This window comes from Oncorhynchus mykiss, chromosome 28 (assembly GCF_057628025.1).
Source record: "Oncorhynchus mykiss isolate SJ-2025 chromosome 28, ASM5762802v1, whole genome shotgun sequence".
NCBI classification, from domain to species: Eukaryota; Metazoa; Chordata; class Actinopteri; order Salmoniformes; family Salmonidae; genus Oncorhynchus; species Oncorhynchus mykiss.
This window is the reverse complement of record NC_143049.1, coordinates 3,212,501-3,224,690: the sequence shown is the minus strand read 5'-3', so window position 1 is coordinate 3,224,690 and position 12,190 is coordinate 3,212,501. Positions and strand designations below refer to the sequence as shown.

The following is a 12,190-nucleotide window of genomic DNA, read 5'->3' as shown; positions in this document are numbered from 1 at the left end:
ATGTACAATGTGTTACGAATTTGCAAAATTCTAGCTAGGTGGCTAACATTAGCTAGGCTAGAGGTTAGGGTTAAGGTTAGTGTTAGGGGAAGGGCTAGCTACAAGGTTTAGGGAAAGGGTTAGCTAACATGCTAAGTAGCTAAAAAGTAGCAAGTAGTTGAAAAGTTGCTAATGATCTAAAATTGTAAAGTTGTCTGTTGCCAAAGTTAGTTACTTTAAGGAGCAGTTCTCTCTCTGTGGGTCTAACCCCAAGAAGTTCTGGAAAACGGTTAAAGACCTGGAGAAGAAACCCTCCTCCTCATAGCTTCCCATGTCCCTTAATGTTGATGATGTGGTTGTTACTGACAAGGAGCACATGGCTGAGCTCTTTAATCACCACTTCCTTAAGTCAGGATTCCTATTTGACTCAGCCATGCCTCCTTGCCTGTCCAACATTTCCTCATCTCCCACCCCTTCTAATGCGACCAGCCCCGATGCTTCTCCCTCTTTTCCCCCTGCCCCGCTACAAAGTTTCTCCCTGCAGGCAGTTATTGATTCTGAGGAGCTAAAGGAGCTCCTTAAACTTGAACCCTAAAAAACATCTGGGTCAGAAGGTTTACACCCTTTCTGCTTTATTAAGGTTGCTGTCCCTATCATCGCCAAGCCTTTCTGGGGAGGTTCCCATTGCTTGGAAGGCAGCCACAGTTCGTCCTTTTATTTAAAGGGGGAGATCAAGCTGATCCTAACTGCTATAGGCCTATTTCTATTTTGCCCTGTTTATCAAAAGTCATGGAAAAACATGTCAATAATCAACTGACTGGCTTTCTTGATGTCTATAGTATTCTCTCGGGTATGCAATCTGGTTTCCGGCTCAGGTTATGAATGTGTCACTGCAACCGTAAAGGTCCTCACTGATGTCACCATTGCCTTTAATTCTAAGTAATATTGTGCTGGTATTTTTATTGACTTGGTCAAAGCTTTTGATACGGTTGACCATTCCATTCTTGTGGGCCGGCTAAGGAGTATTGGTGTCTCTGAGGGGTCTTTGGCCTGGTTTGCTAACTACCTCTCTGAGTGCAGTCTATAAAGGCAGAAAATCTGCTGTCTCAGCCACTGCCTGTCACCAAGGGAGTACCCCAAGGCTCAATCCTTGGCCCCACACTTCTCAATTTACATCAACAACATAGCTCAGGCAGTAGGAAGCTCTCTCATCCATTTATATGCAGATGATAGTCTTATACTCAGCTGGCCCCTCCCCGGATTTTGTGTTAAATGCTCTACAGCAAAGCTTTCTTAATGTCCAACAAGCTTTCTCTGCCCTTAACCTTGTTCTGAACACGTGTGGTTTGGTAAGAAGAATGCCCCTCTTCCCACAGGTGTTATTACTACCTCTGAGGGTTTAGAGCTTGAGGTAGTCACCTCATACAAGTACTTGGGAGTATGGCTAGACTGTGCACTGTCCTTCTCTCAGCACATATCAAAGCTGCAGGCCAAAGTTAAATCTAGACTTGGTTTCCTCTATCGTAATCGCTCCTCTTTCACTCACCCCAGCTGCCAAACTAACCCTGATTCAGAAGACCATCCTACCCATGCTAGATTACGGAGAAGTCATTTATAGATTGGCAGGTAAGGGTGCTCTTTAGCGGTTAGAAATTCTTTACCATTCAGCCATCAGATTTGCCACCAATGCTCCTTATAGGACACATCACTGCACTCTATACTCCTCTGTTAACTGGTCATCGCTGTATACCCGTCGCAAGACCCATTGGTTGATGCTTATTTATAAAACCCTCTTAGACCTCACTCCCCCTTCTCTGTGATATCTACTGCAGCCCTCATCCTCCACATACAACACCCGTTCTGCCAGTCACATTCTGTTAAAGGTCCCCAAAGCACACACATCCCTGGGTCGGTCCTCTTTTTAGTTCGCTGCAGCTAGCGACTGGAACGAGCTGCAACAAACACTCAAACTGGACAGTTTAATCTCAATCTCTACATTCAAAGACTCAATCATGGACACTTTTACTGACAGTTGTGGTTGCTTTGTGTGATGTATTGTTGTCTACCTTCTTGACATTTGTGCTGTTGACTGTGCTCAATAATGTTTGTACCATGTTTTGTGCAGCTACCATGTTGTTATGTTGTGTTGCTACCATGCTGTGCTGTCATGTTGCTGCCTTGCTATGTTGTTGTTTTAGGTCTCTTTATGTAGTGTTGTCTCTTGTTGTGATGTGGGTTTTGTCCTATATTTAATTTATTCTTATTTTTTAATCCTAGGCCCCCGGTTCCCGCAGGAGGCCTTTTGGTAGGCAATGATTGTAAATAAGAATGTGTTCTTAACTGACTTGCCTAGTTAAATAAAGGTTCAATAAAATAAAACATTTGATTCAAACTCACAACCTTTTGGCTAAACGCCGAGCCACCCTACTTTTGTTTTTGCCTTAAGTAACCATCTGTCTTACATAATCATACCAAAGGTGACATATGTTAATTTGAACGTCCCGGATTTAAATTGACTATGTTACGTCTAGTCTATGAGACCAGGCTGCGACTTCAGGTGTTTGGAGACGTTTTCCCTTCCGCCACAAGGTGGCAGTACCCCATCGCTGCTCTCTCCCTCGAAAAAAGGTTGCGGGCTGTCTTGAGTGGTAGCGAAGTTTGCCGGCAGGCAAAAGCGGGAGCGAGCACCAGCGGGAACGTCAGGGAAAAGTGGAAACGAGGTGGAGAAAATGTGTGTTGTGCTACTACCCTGCTACTAGTGGTGTGACTTCAGTGTTGGGCTGACGGGGAGGTGAAGGGGAAAACACAGAAGAAAAGTTTATGGAATTAACGTTTTACCCTCATCACAAGTGCTTAGTTTTACAAAACAAGGATTATCACCGCCAGAAGAAAAGGTATGTCAAGTCTGATTTATTGTGTCTTTTCCCAGGAGATAGAAAAATGTCTTATTTAGCAACCATAGTTAACGTTAGTGCGTCTTTCCACAAAGGTATTTGTTTTTAGTTAGGAAAATTACCCAATTTTCTGGAGTTAGAATCAACCTGTTTTGACTCGCCGTTTCACGGCACAAGACACTGGTCGTTAGATTGTCGACAAGTAAATTACTGGTTAGGTGAGAGCTTGGAAATATTGACCATGTACCTAGGAGGTAAACACAAACCAGGTAGAGTTGCTTATTTCGTGCCCTGGAATGTGAAAATGAGAATGTTGAGACTCGTTTCCCCTTACACCACCAAGCTAGCTGTAGTTACCTATGGAGAAATGCAGCCTGGTCTCAGTGCAAAACCTATTATATTGTACTAAAATCCGTGTCACTTCATTTAGTATACTGTAAACTTCTGTTAGGTTGCATTACATTGACTACACGTTACATAAATGTAAATCCGAGACTCAAATAACACGTTATATAAATGCGAGACACTCATAAGTTTGTTTGGTATGGACAGTAGGTTGCTTAGTAAGGCAAAAATTAAAGGAGGGTGGTTGGTTGGGCGTATACTTCAAAGGTCAGACATTTTTAGCTAATTAGGAAATTAGGATGTTAGGTTCAAGATTTAAGGTTAGTTTCTAACGTACTATATCATACTAAAGCAGTCAAACATAATATATCATGCTAAACGGGTCAAATGTGATCCAGACATAGGATACTATGTCATACAACTTGGAATATATTGTATGACCCCTATTACTTTGGTAGGCCAGTGTAACGCAAACGTAAAGTAACATATCATATTAAATGATGTGGCATGGATTTAGTCAAATATATTACGTTTTGCTCTGAGACTAAGTTGAGAGAAGAGAGGCAGAAATATTCCAGGAAGCTATGCATTGGCACCGACCTTCATTCTGTTACCAAACTTTGCATTTGCAGGGTGATTGGGTGTTCTGTGGAAATTGTTTGAAGTAGTCCTTGTAAATAAAGCTGTTTAACTTTGCAATCATTGTTTTTTGTTTTGACATTTTAAAGTGGAAAAAATCTGAGTCTCGGCATCAATCTGTTACTGTGGAATTGCCCTGATTACAGCATAACCTCATCTCCAGCCTCAATTGCTAGAGAGGGGCTGGCCTGGGACAAGATTAGTTACAGCATTGCAATAGCATCACCATGCCCTCTGTGTATTTTAGTCCAGGATCTGTGTCTTCTCTTACCCTTGAAGGTTTCCTCAATAATCCCGGTGTTAGTTTCCACGTTCTTTTATCTCTCCTTACCTTGGTGTCTGTCTCTATCCATTCTGTAAATAACTGAATGCAGCATCATTGACAGGTTCTAAAATAAAGGCACCTTAAACAGCAGTACAGCAGCAGTCAGTGTGTAGGCCTATTGAAATAACCTTCAGTAAAAGTAGCTGATGTCGATGTTACTTCCTCAGTCAATGCCTTATTATCTGTGAGGGAGGGAGGGAGAGTAGCTAAGTGGCGTGCTGACAGTGGCAGATTCTCCATTCCAGTCCATGTAGCCCATTGCTCATTAGATGAAAACACTGGGCCCTCGTCAAAAGTAGTGCACTATATTGGGAATAGGGTGCCATTTGGGATGCAAACACGGAGTTCCTGTCACTCCTAACTCGGCCTGACTTCTGTCCTGTAGCTAGTGACACTTTGTATTCAGTCAGTGCCATTGAAACTGCCCCTCCCAATCCTATCCCATCCAACACCTCATTGTACCTATGCCATCTTTGTTCCTGGAGGAACATAGGGCGTGTACTAGAGCACCTCATGTAAATCCCATTATCACAGAAAACAGAAATGGCATTTCAAATGCAATTCTGTGCCTCAGTGGGTATTAGCGCTCTGTAGTGAGCAGACAGATCAAAACCAGACGTGGTAAAGGGATAATGTGACATTTTGGCAATTAGCATGCTAGCTGTTGCTGTAGACTTCCAGTCATTGCACTAACACTAGTTGGCAATGGTTCCAGAAACTACCTTAACTCCACGCAGAGATGGTATCCATGAGTTCGTCTGATTGGGTAAATAGAAAAAAAGGGCTTAATTGCCAAAATGTCACACTATCCCTTAAGGCACTGTGTCAGACACAATGCCTGACACATCTCTATCCGGCCCTTGCAATGATTTGGGTTGTCAATTAATTTTGTCCCGCTTTCATACCGCCTGTGATACACTGCACGACAAGTCCCAGCAAGTACTGCCAACATGCTGCGTGCCAAATGGCAGTGCATTGCCACATACACCTCTGGCGTTGGGCTGAGATGATCTATCGAGGGAGGAGCTGCTTTCTACATTGTGTATATTTATTTCTTCTGAGCATATTTCTGTTTGTTGGCGACGTCAGTTCTTGCGACGAAATAATACTTGTTTTGTTCGCTAACTGGACAGGCAAATGCAGTCGAGCACTAAACTGTAAAACAATCAAAACTTGTGTACTATCTCTGCTGATCACGTCTGGCAATCATGTTATCCATGCCAAAGGTAGTAGACAGCTGGCGACGGCTCGAGAGAGATCTGTCAGACCAACGGCTATCTGGTAGTCTTATTTATTTGTAATCTAGTTAAGTTTTTCATTTATAGAAACGTGATACCATCAATGCAAGCTGTAAAATGACTCCCAACTTAGAACACAGTAACCTTCGTAATGTAACTAGCTTGCTATTTAGTTACAAGTAGATCTGTTAATAGCTGGCAGAAGCAGATAGCTTCATCACGAGTTAGCTAATACGGTGTCCCCCCCGTGGGATGGTTGAGGTAACGTAGGCTAATGTGATTAGCATGAGGTTGTAAAAATTCTCAGGACATAGACATCTGATATGGGCAGAAAGCTTACATTCTTGTTAATCTAACTGCACTGTCCAATTTACAATAACTATTACAGTGAAATAATCCCATGCTATTGTTTGAGGAGAGTGCACAATTATGAACTTGAAAATGTATTAATAAACCAATTAGGCACATTTGGGCAGTCTTGATACAACATTTTGAACAAATATGCAATGGTACATTGGATCAGTCTAAAACTTTGTACATACACTGCTGTCATCTAGTGGCCAAAATCTAAATTGCGCCTGGGCTGGAACAATACATTATGGCCTTTCTCTTGCATTTCAAAGATGATGGTACAAAGAACAACAAAAGAATGCATGTTTTTTTTCTTGGTATTATCTTTTACCAGATCTCATGTATTATATTATCCTACATTCATTTCACATTTCCACAAACTTCAGTGTGTCCTTTCAAATGGTATCAAGAATATGCATATCCTTGCTTCAATGCCTGAGCAACAGGCAGTTAGATTTGGGTATGTCATTTTAGGAGAAAATTGAAAAAAAGGGTAATACAGTCATCAAGGCAGGACCCACTAATTTAATTCATACTGACAAATAAAAAATGCCACATTATCCCTGACAATAGTTGGAGTAGGATGATTGCAGAGCTCCCTGCCTCAGACTGTCGGGATGTTCATTTTCTAGCTCACAAACTACATTCTTTTGCTGTGATAATTTTTTATTTGATTATCACTTTTGTCTCTCATGATCTATTCAGCTCTCCTGTATCCTGCTCCCAGAGATCAACCAAGTGCTATTCACCAAGCATGGGCTAAATCACTCACCTGTGAGGAGAACAATCCTACCTGCAGTTTCAACTAGCCCTGCAGTCACTATTTAGACATTGGGACCGCGTATGCATTTGCCTGTTGTCTTTTGTTTGTGGGTTTTGTCTTACACAGTCTAGTGCGTTTTAGAGTTGAAGAACACCAACTACAGATACACATGCTTGTTTGAGCATCTCGGAGACTCCATTCAATGTAGAATCAGTTCGACTGGTGACAAATTATTTTACTGTAACATGCAGTGTCTCGGTCAGATGCATTGGTGACCAGGGTGGGATCCTTTTGAGAAGCCTATGGGTCTTGGCACACACATGCTCCTTTCGAGAAGCCTATGGGTCTTGGCACACACATGCTCCTTTCGAGAAGCCTATGGGTCTTGGCACACACATGCTCCTTTCGAGAAGCCTATGGGTCTTGGCACACACATGCTCCTTTCGAGAAGCCTATGGGTCTTGGCACACACATGTTCCTTGAGAGAAGCCTATGGGTCTTGGCACACACATGCTCCTTGAGAGAAGCCTATGGGTCTTGGCACACACATGCTCCTTGAGAGAAGGGGGAATAGTGAAGCATACGTTGTTGACAGTTCAGTCTCCATCAGAGGCCCAGGCTTTTGGCATTTTTGGAAGCTCTCATTTCTGGACTGCCGCACTGTAACATTGTGCCCTCCACGGCACTTTATATCAAGGCCTAAAATGAACACCTTCCAGGAGGACGCAATGTCTGGAATGGCATCAAACCATGTGTTTGGGAATTGATGGGAAATTATGTAAATATATCACTAGCCACTTTAAACAATGCTACCTTATATAATGTTACTTACCCTACATTATTCATCTCATATGCACACGTATATACTCTATATCATCGACTGCATCTTTATGTAATACATGTATCACTAGCCACTTTAACTATGCCACTTTGTTTACATACTCACCTCATGTATATACTGTACTCGATACCATCTACTGTATCTTGCCTATGCTGCTCTGTACTATCACTCATTCATATATCCTTATGTACATATTCTTTATCCCCTTACACTGTTTATAAGACAGTAGTTTTGGAATTGTTAGTTAGATTACTTGTTGGTTATTACTGCATTGTCGGAACTAGAAGCACAAGCATTTCGCTACACTTGCATTAACATCTGCTAACCATGTGTATGTGACAAATAAAATTAGATTTGATTTGATACATTCCAATAACCCCAGTTGTTACCACGAGCCTGTCCTCCCCAACTGATGTGCCACCATCCTCCTGTGTTCCACAGTGCAAGTGTTTAACTCACATTTGTGAATAAAAATAGTTATAAGTCAAGTATGAGCACATTTTATAGCTATGTTTTTCTGTTGTTTTGTTTCATAGCTGGTAGCTAATCACACAGCGCTATGAATCCAAATATATCCCACCTTGCGCGACACTGTCTGGCTGGGGATGCTGAAGATCCATTTTTAGAAGCGCTGCGCACAGTCGGAAAAGTTGGTATATTTTACTTAAGTCTACTAGTGGGACTTTATTCTTGAGTTTCTTAACTATTTACATTTTGTTCACCAGCTAGGTTGTTTTTCAATGTTTGCTTCAACTGCCAGGTTGCTAATCAGATTCTCTCTCAATGTTTAGTGGTGGGGAGTCAACTCTACAAGAATCGACTCCTAAGATTCATATCTCGCAATTTCTTTGCTTCCAATGTCTTGCACAAGTTCACTAAATTAGGGGCTATCAATAGGCTGAGCTATTCTACACGCAACAGTCTGAAGACCAAACACACTAGCGTTTTACATAGCCAAGGGAAAGCGCAGGCAAGCCAGCGAGGGAGAGCGGATCGGGGCAGACAGTCGGAATTGTGCGCATAGGCTATATTCTATGTTTGGATAATTTGTATTTCGCAATTTCTCGTGTTCCGTAAATTCACCAAAAGTATATATTAGGCTATCAATGAGTATGGCTAAGCTATTCTTCATAGTGCCAGTGAATTGAAGTTGAACATCGTGAAATGCACCAAAAGCATTGAACATACAGCTTATTTAATGAAATCCTGTCTGGCTGTTGATGTCCTATAGATAACAAAGTAGGGCATCCGAAATAGGGCTTTAACATGGTAAAGAATAGGCTTATCAGCATAGTGTGCCGCATATCACTGAAATATTATAGTTCCGACACATCACCTTCTGTATTCAAACAAAATAGGCCTTTTATAGGCTAAGTTGATGAGCAAATGGGCAGCATCATGCTCATGTCAGTCCGCTAGAATGCAAATGCAGTATTCCTAGTAGGACTCTGCAATAATGAGGTGGTGTGCACATGCGTGCGCATTCGTTTCAGCGTGTTTTGGGAGTCGAGCAAGAGTCCTTCCACCACAGGAGTCGGCGTCAGCTCCAAAAAGTTGTGCACTGCTTCCACCGTCACTGACGACTCCAGCAGCTTGAGATCTGGTGAAAGAGGCTGGTGAAAAAAATAGTGTGGCTGGTAGATAGATCTACCTGCCACAATGGCTGGTGGCCCAAATAGTTAGTTTCAGGCCCCGCTTGATATACATTGGTTACACTATATTTAGATACTTCTAATACTGCCTAAGACACCCTTGCTAATTGTCTTTGTACTCCGTAAATGGTGAAACACTGTTTGTGATGGTGTTATTTGCTCGAATGTATACTGAACAAAAATATAAACACAACATGAAACAATTTTACAGTTCATATAAAGAAATCAGTCAATTGAAATACATTCATTAGGCCCTAAGGCACTGCATCTCTGTGCAAGAGGCGTCACTATAATACCTGGTTTGAATCCAGGCTGTATCACATCTGGGCGTGATTGGGAGTCCCATAGGGCAGCGCACAATTGGCTCAGCGTCGTCCGGGTTTGGCCGGAGTAGGCCGTCATTGTAAATAAGAATTTGTTCTTAACTAACTTGCCTAGTTAAATAAAGGTTAAATAATTTTATTTAAATAAATAATCAACAGATTTCACATGACTGGGCAGGGCGCAGCCATGGGTGTGCAGTCTTGGGTGTGCCTGCGAGGGCTTAGGCGCAACCACTTGGGAGCCAGGCCCAGCCTATCAGAATGAGTTCTTCCCCACAAAAGGGCTTTATTACAGACATAAATACTCCTCGGTTTCATAAACTGGCTGGTCTCAGATGATCTCGCAGGTGAAGATGCCGGATGTGGAGGTCCTGAGCTGGCGTGGTTACATGTGGTTGTGAAGCTGGTTGGACGTACTGTCAAATTCTCTAAAACGATTTTGTTGGTAGCTTTCAATTCTCTGGCAAAAGCTCTGGTGGATATTCCTGCAGTCAGCATGCCAATTGCATGCTCCCTCAACTTGAGACATCTGTGGCATGACAAAACTGCAAATTTGAGTGGCCTTTTATTGTCACAAGGTGCATCTGTGTAATGCTCATGCTGTTTAATCAGCTTTTTGATATGCCACATGTGTCAGGTGAATGGATTATCTTGGCAAAGGAGAAATGCTCACTAACAGGGATGTAAACAAATTTGAGAGAAATAAGCGTTTTGTGCATATGGAACATTTCTGCAATCTCTTATTTCAGTTCATGAAAAATGGGACCAACCCTTTACACGCTGCGTTTATATTTTTGTTCAATATATATGCATATAACGTACATTATGGAAAACATGTATCGTACTCAGTCATGGTAGAATAATGAATGGATTGGCAAGATTTTGTTTGGCACTGTCAACTTTTAGAATGTTAGTAGGAAAGTTAATAATTTAAACAACCTAAATATGCCTTCACTGAACATTTAGTATTTGAAAGTCAAACATTCTATTTCTATCATTCTCCATGGTATTGGGCAGCTGCTATTTGAGAACTCATCTGGTTTAGAAATCCAACTCTTATTGCAGAGTAGTTTTACTGTACTGTTTTAGAGAATATTTTATTGTAAGGTATGCTATATGGGCATTTCCATCGAAAAGGACCCATGAGCACCAACGTGAAGTTCTCAGGAGCACGTCACATTGGATGTAAATGACAGCCAAGAGTGTATTTTGAGAAATTAAGGCATTTATTTGAAAAAATTCAACCTTTTTCCAATCTTAAAAATGAGGAAGAAGCAAAGGCTTTTGATTTCTAGTCAAACAGATGGAAAAGGCGTCTTCGACAACATCTACCAGAAAAAGTCTTGCAAGGTATTAGAAATACATCAGAACCCTTCCAACTAATATCAACACATTTAGTTTTGGAGAAATGATTTGCCTACTGTAAGTTTAAGAAACGTTGCTTTGTCTTGCAATTCCGTTACCAAAACGATACCACGGCACAAAAAAAATACAAAATGAAAATTGATGTCAAAATGACACTTCCTAATAGATAAACGACAAAATTGGATGTTGTAACTCCACAACAATGCTTAAACCACATCAGGGGACCATTTTTGAGGTCTGGGGAAAAGATGATACATTTCAACCCTTTAATTCAGCCAGCCAGACAGGTGTGTTTTACTAGTGGTGTTTCTGTGCAAATAATCATGATTCTGCCAGGTAGACAAGATCGGACAGGAAAGAGAATGATGCGTGAATAATTTCAATAGCAAGTGATTTTATCTTTCATTTGCAAAGCCTATAGAGGGTTCATACAGACATTGGCAAGTCAAATTCCAAGACTTTTAAAGACATTTTTCAATGACATTTTTTTTTCAAGGACCTACGGTTTCTATTTAATTGTTGTAATAGCCTATAGAAGGAAGAAAAAGTAGAAAAAATCACTAAAGTATGCATCGCCACTTTTTAATAAGAAAAATAAAAATGTTTACTTATCAGAGGCCCCTGAAAAGCCTCAGGGAAGCAAGGTTGATGGAATAGACTGGTGTCTTGCCCTGGCTACTCTCGATTGTCTCCTCAGAATTAGATGGGGATTATATAGAAATAGAGCTTCTGCGTCTTCCCGTCATTCTGGCCACCCGAATTAGGAGTCCTCTGATCAACAGTCTGTCTGGAAGAGATGCAGGCAATCAGACAGACCCAGGCTCTGTCCCAAATAGCACCCTATTCCCTGTGTCGGTGTTTCCCAAACCTGGTCCCGGGTACCCCTGACAGTACACATTTCCGTTGTAGCCCTAAACAAACACACCTCATTCAACTCATTGCGGGCTTGATGACTAGTTGAATCAGGTGTGCTTGTCCAGGGTTACAATAGAAATGTGTACTGTTGGGGGTACTCTAGGAACAGGGTTGGGAAACACTGCCCTATGTAGTGCAATACTTTAGAACAGCCCTATTGGCTCAGATTTAACATTCTGTAAACAGTTGATGATTGGTGGGATTTTTAGCCATGGCCCATGTACAGTAATGTAGTAATCCAGGGATGGTGATATGGCTGTTATGGCTCAGGTATTCCTATTAGGAAGGGTTAATCCCACTGGAGTTAGCAGAGTTTTCCACTTCACTTCAGGCATCTTTCCATTTCGTTTTGCTTGTGAGAAAAGTCTGTATAGCCTTCTCCCTTTAGAATGAACAATATGCATCTCCTAGTGATTTATTGACAGGACAGACACCTGTCATTTTGGATGAGGTCGGGGGGTTGTGGAGGCCAGGTCATCTGATGCAGCACTCCATCACTCTCCTGCTTGGTCAAATATAGCTCTTACACAGCCTGGAGGTGTGTTGGGTCATTGTCCTGT

The 12,190-nt window shown here is 41.7% G+C and overlaps 1 protein-coding gene across 3 annotated transcripts in view; it reads left to right on the top strand.

The window, feature by feature from the left end:
• Positions 1-2,639: 2,639 nt before the first annotated feature.
• Positions 2,640-12,190, top strand: part of LOC110508335 (rho GTPase-activating protein 12) — a 148,981-nt gene continuing 139,430 nt past the window's right edge. For 2 of the 3 annotated variants that reach the window (XM_036966259.2, XM_036966255.2), the window contains exon 1: positions 2,646-2,873. The gene's annotated coding sequence lies outside the window, so the exon portion shown is untranslated. Of the gene's footprint in view, positions 2,874-12,190 lie in introns of all 3 variants that reach the window. The other variant, XM_036966261.2, reaches the window with a different exon arrangement.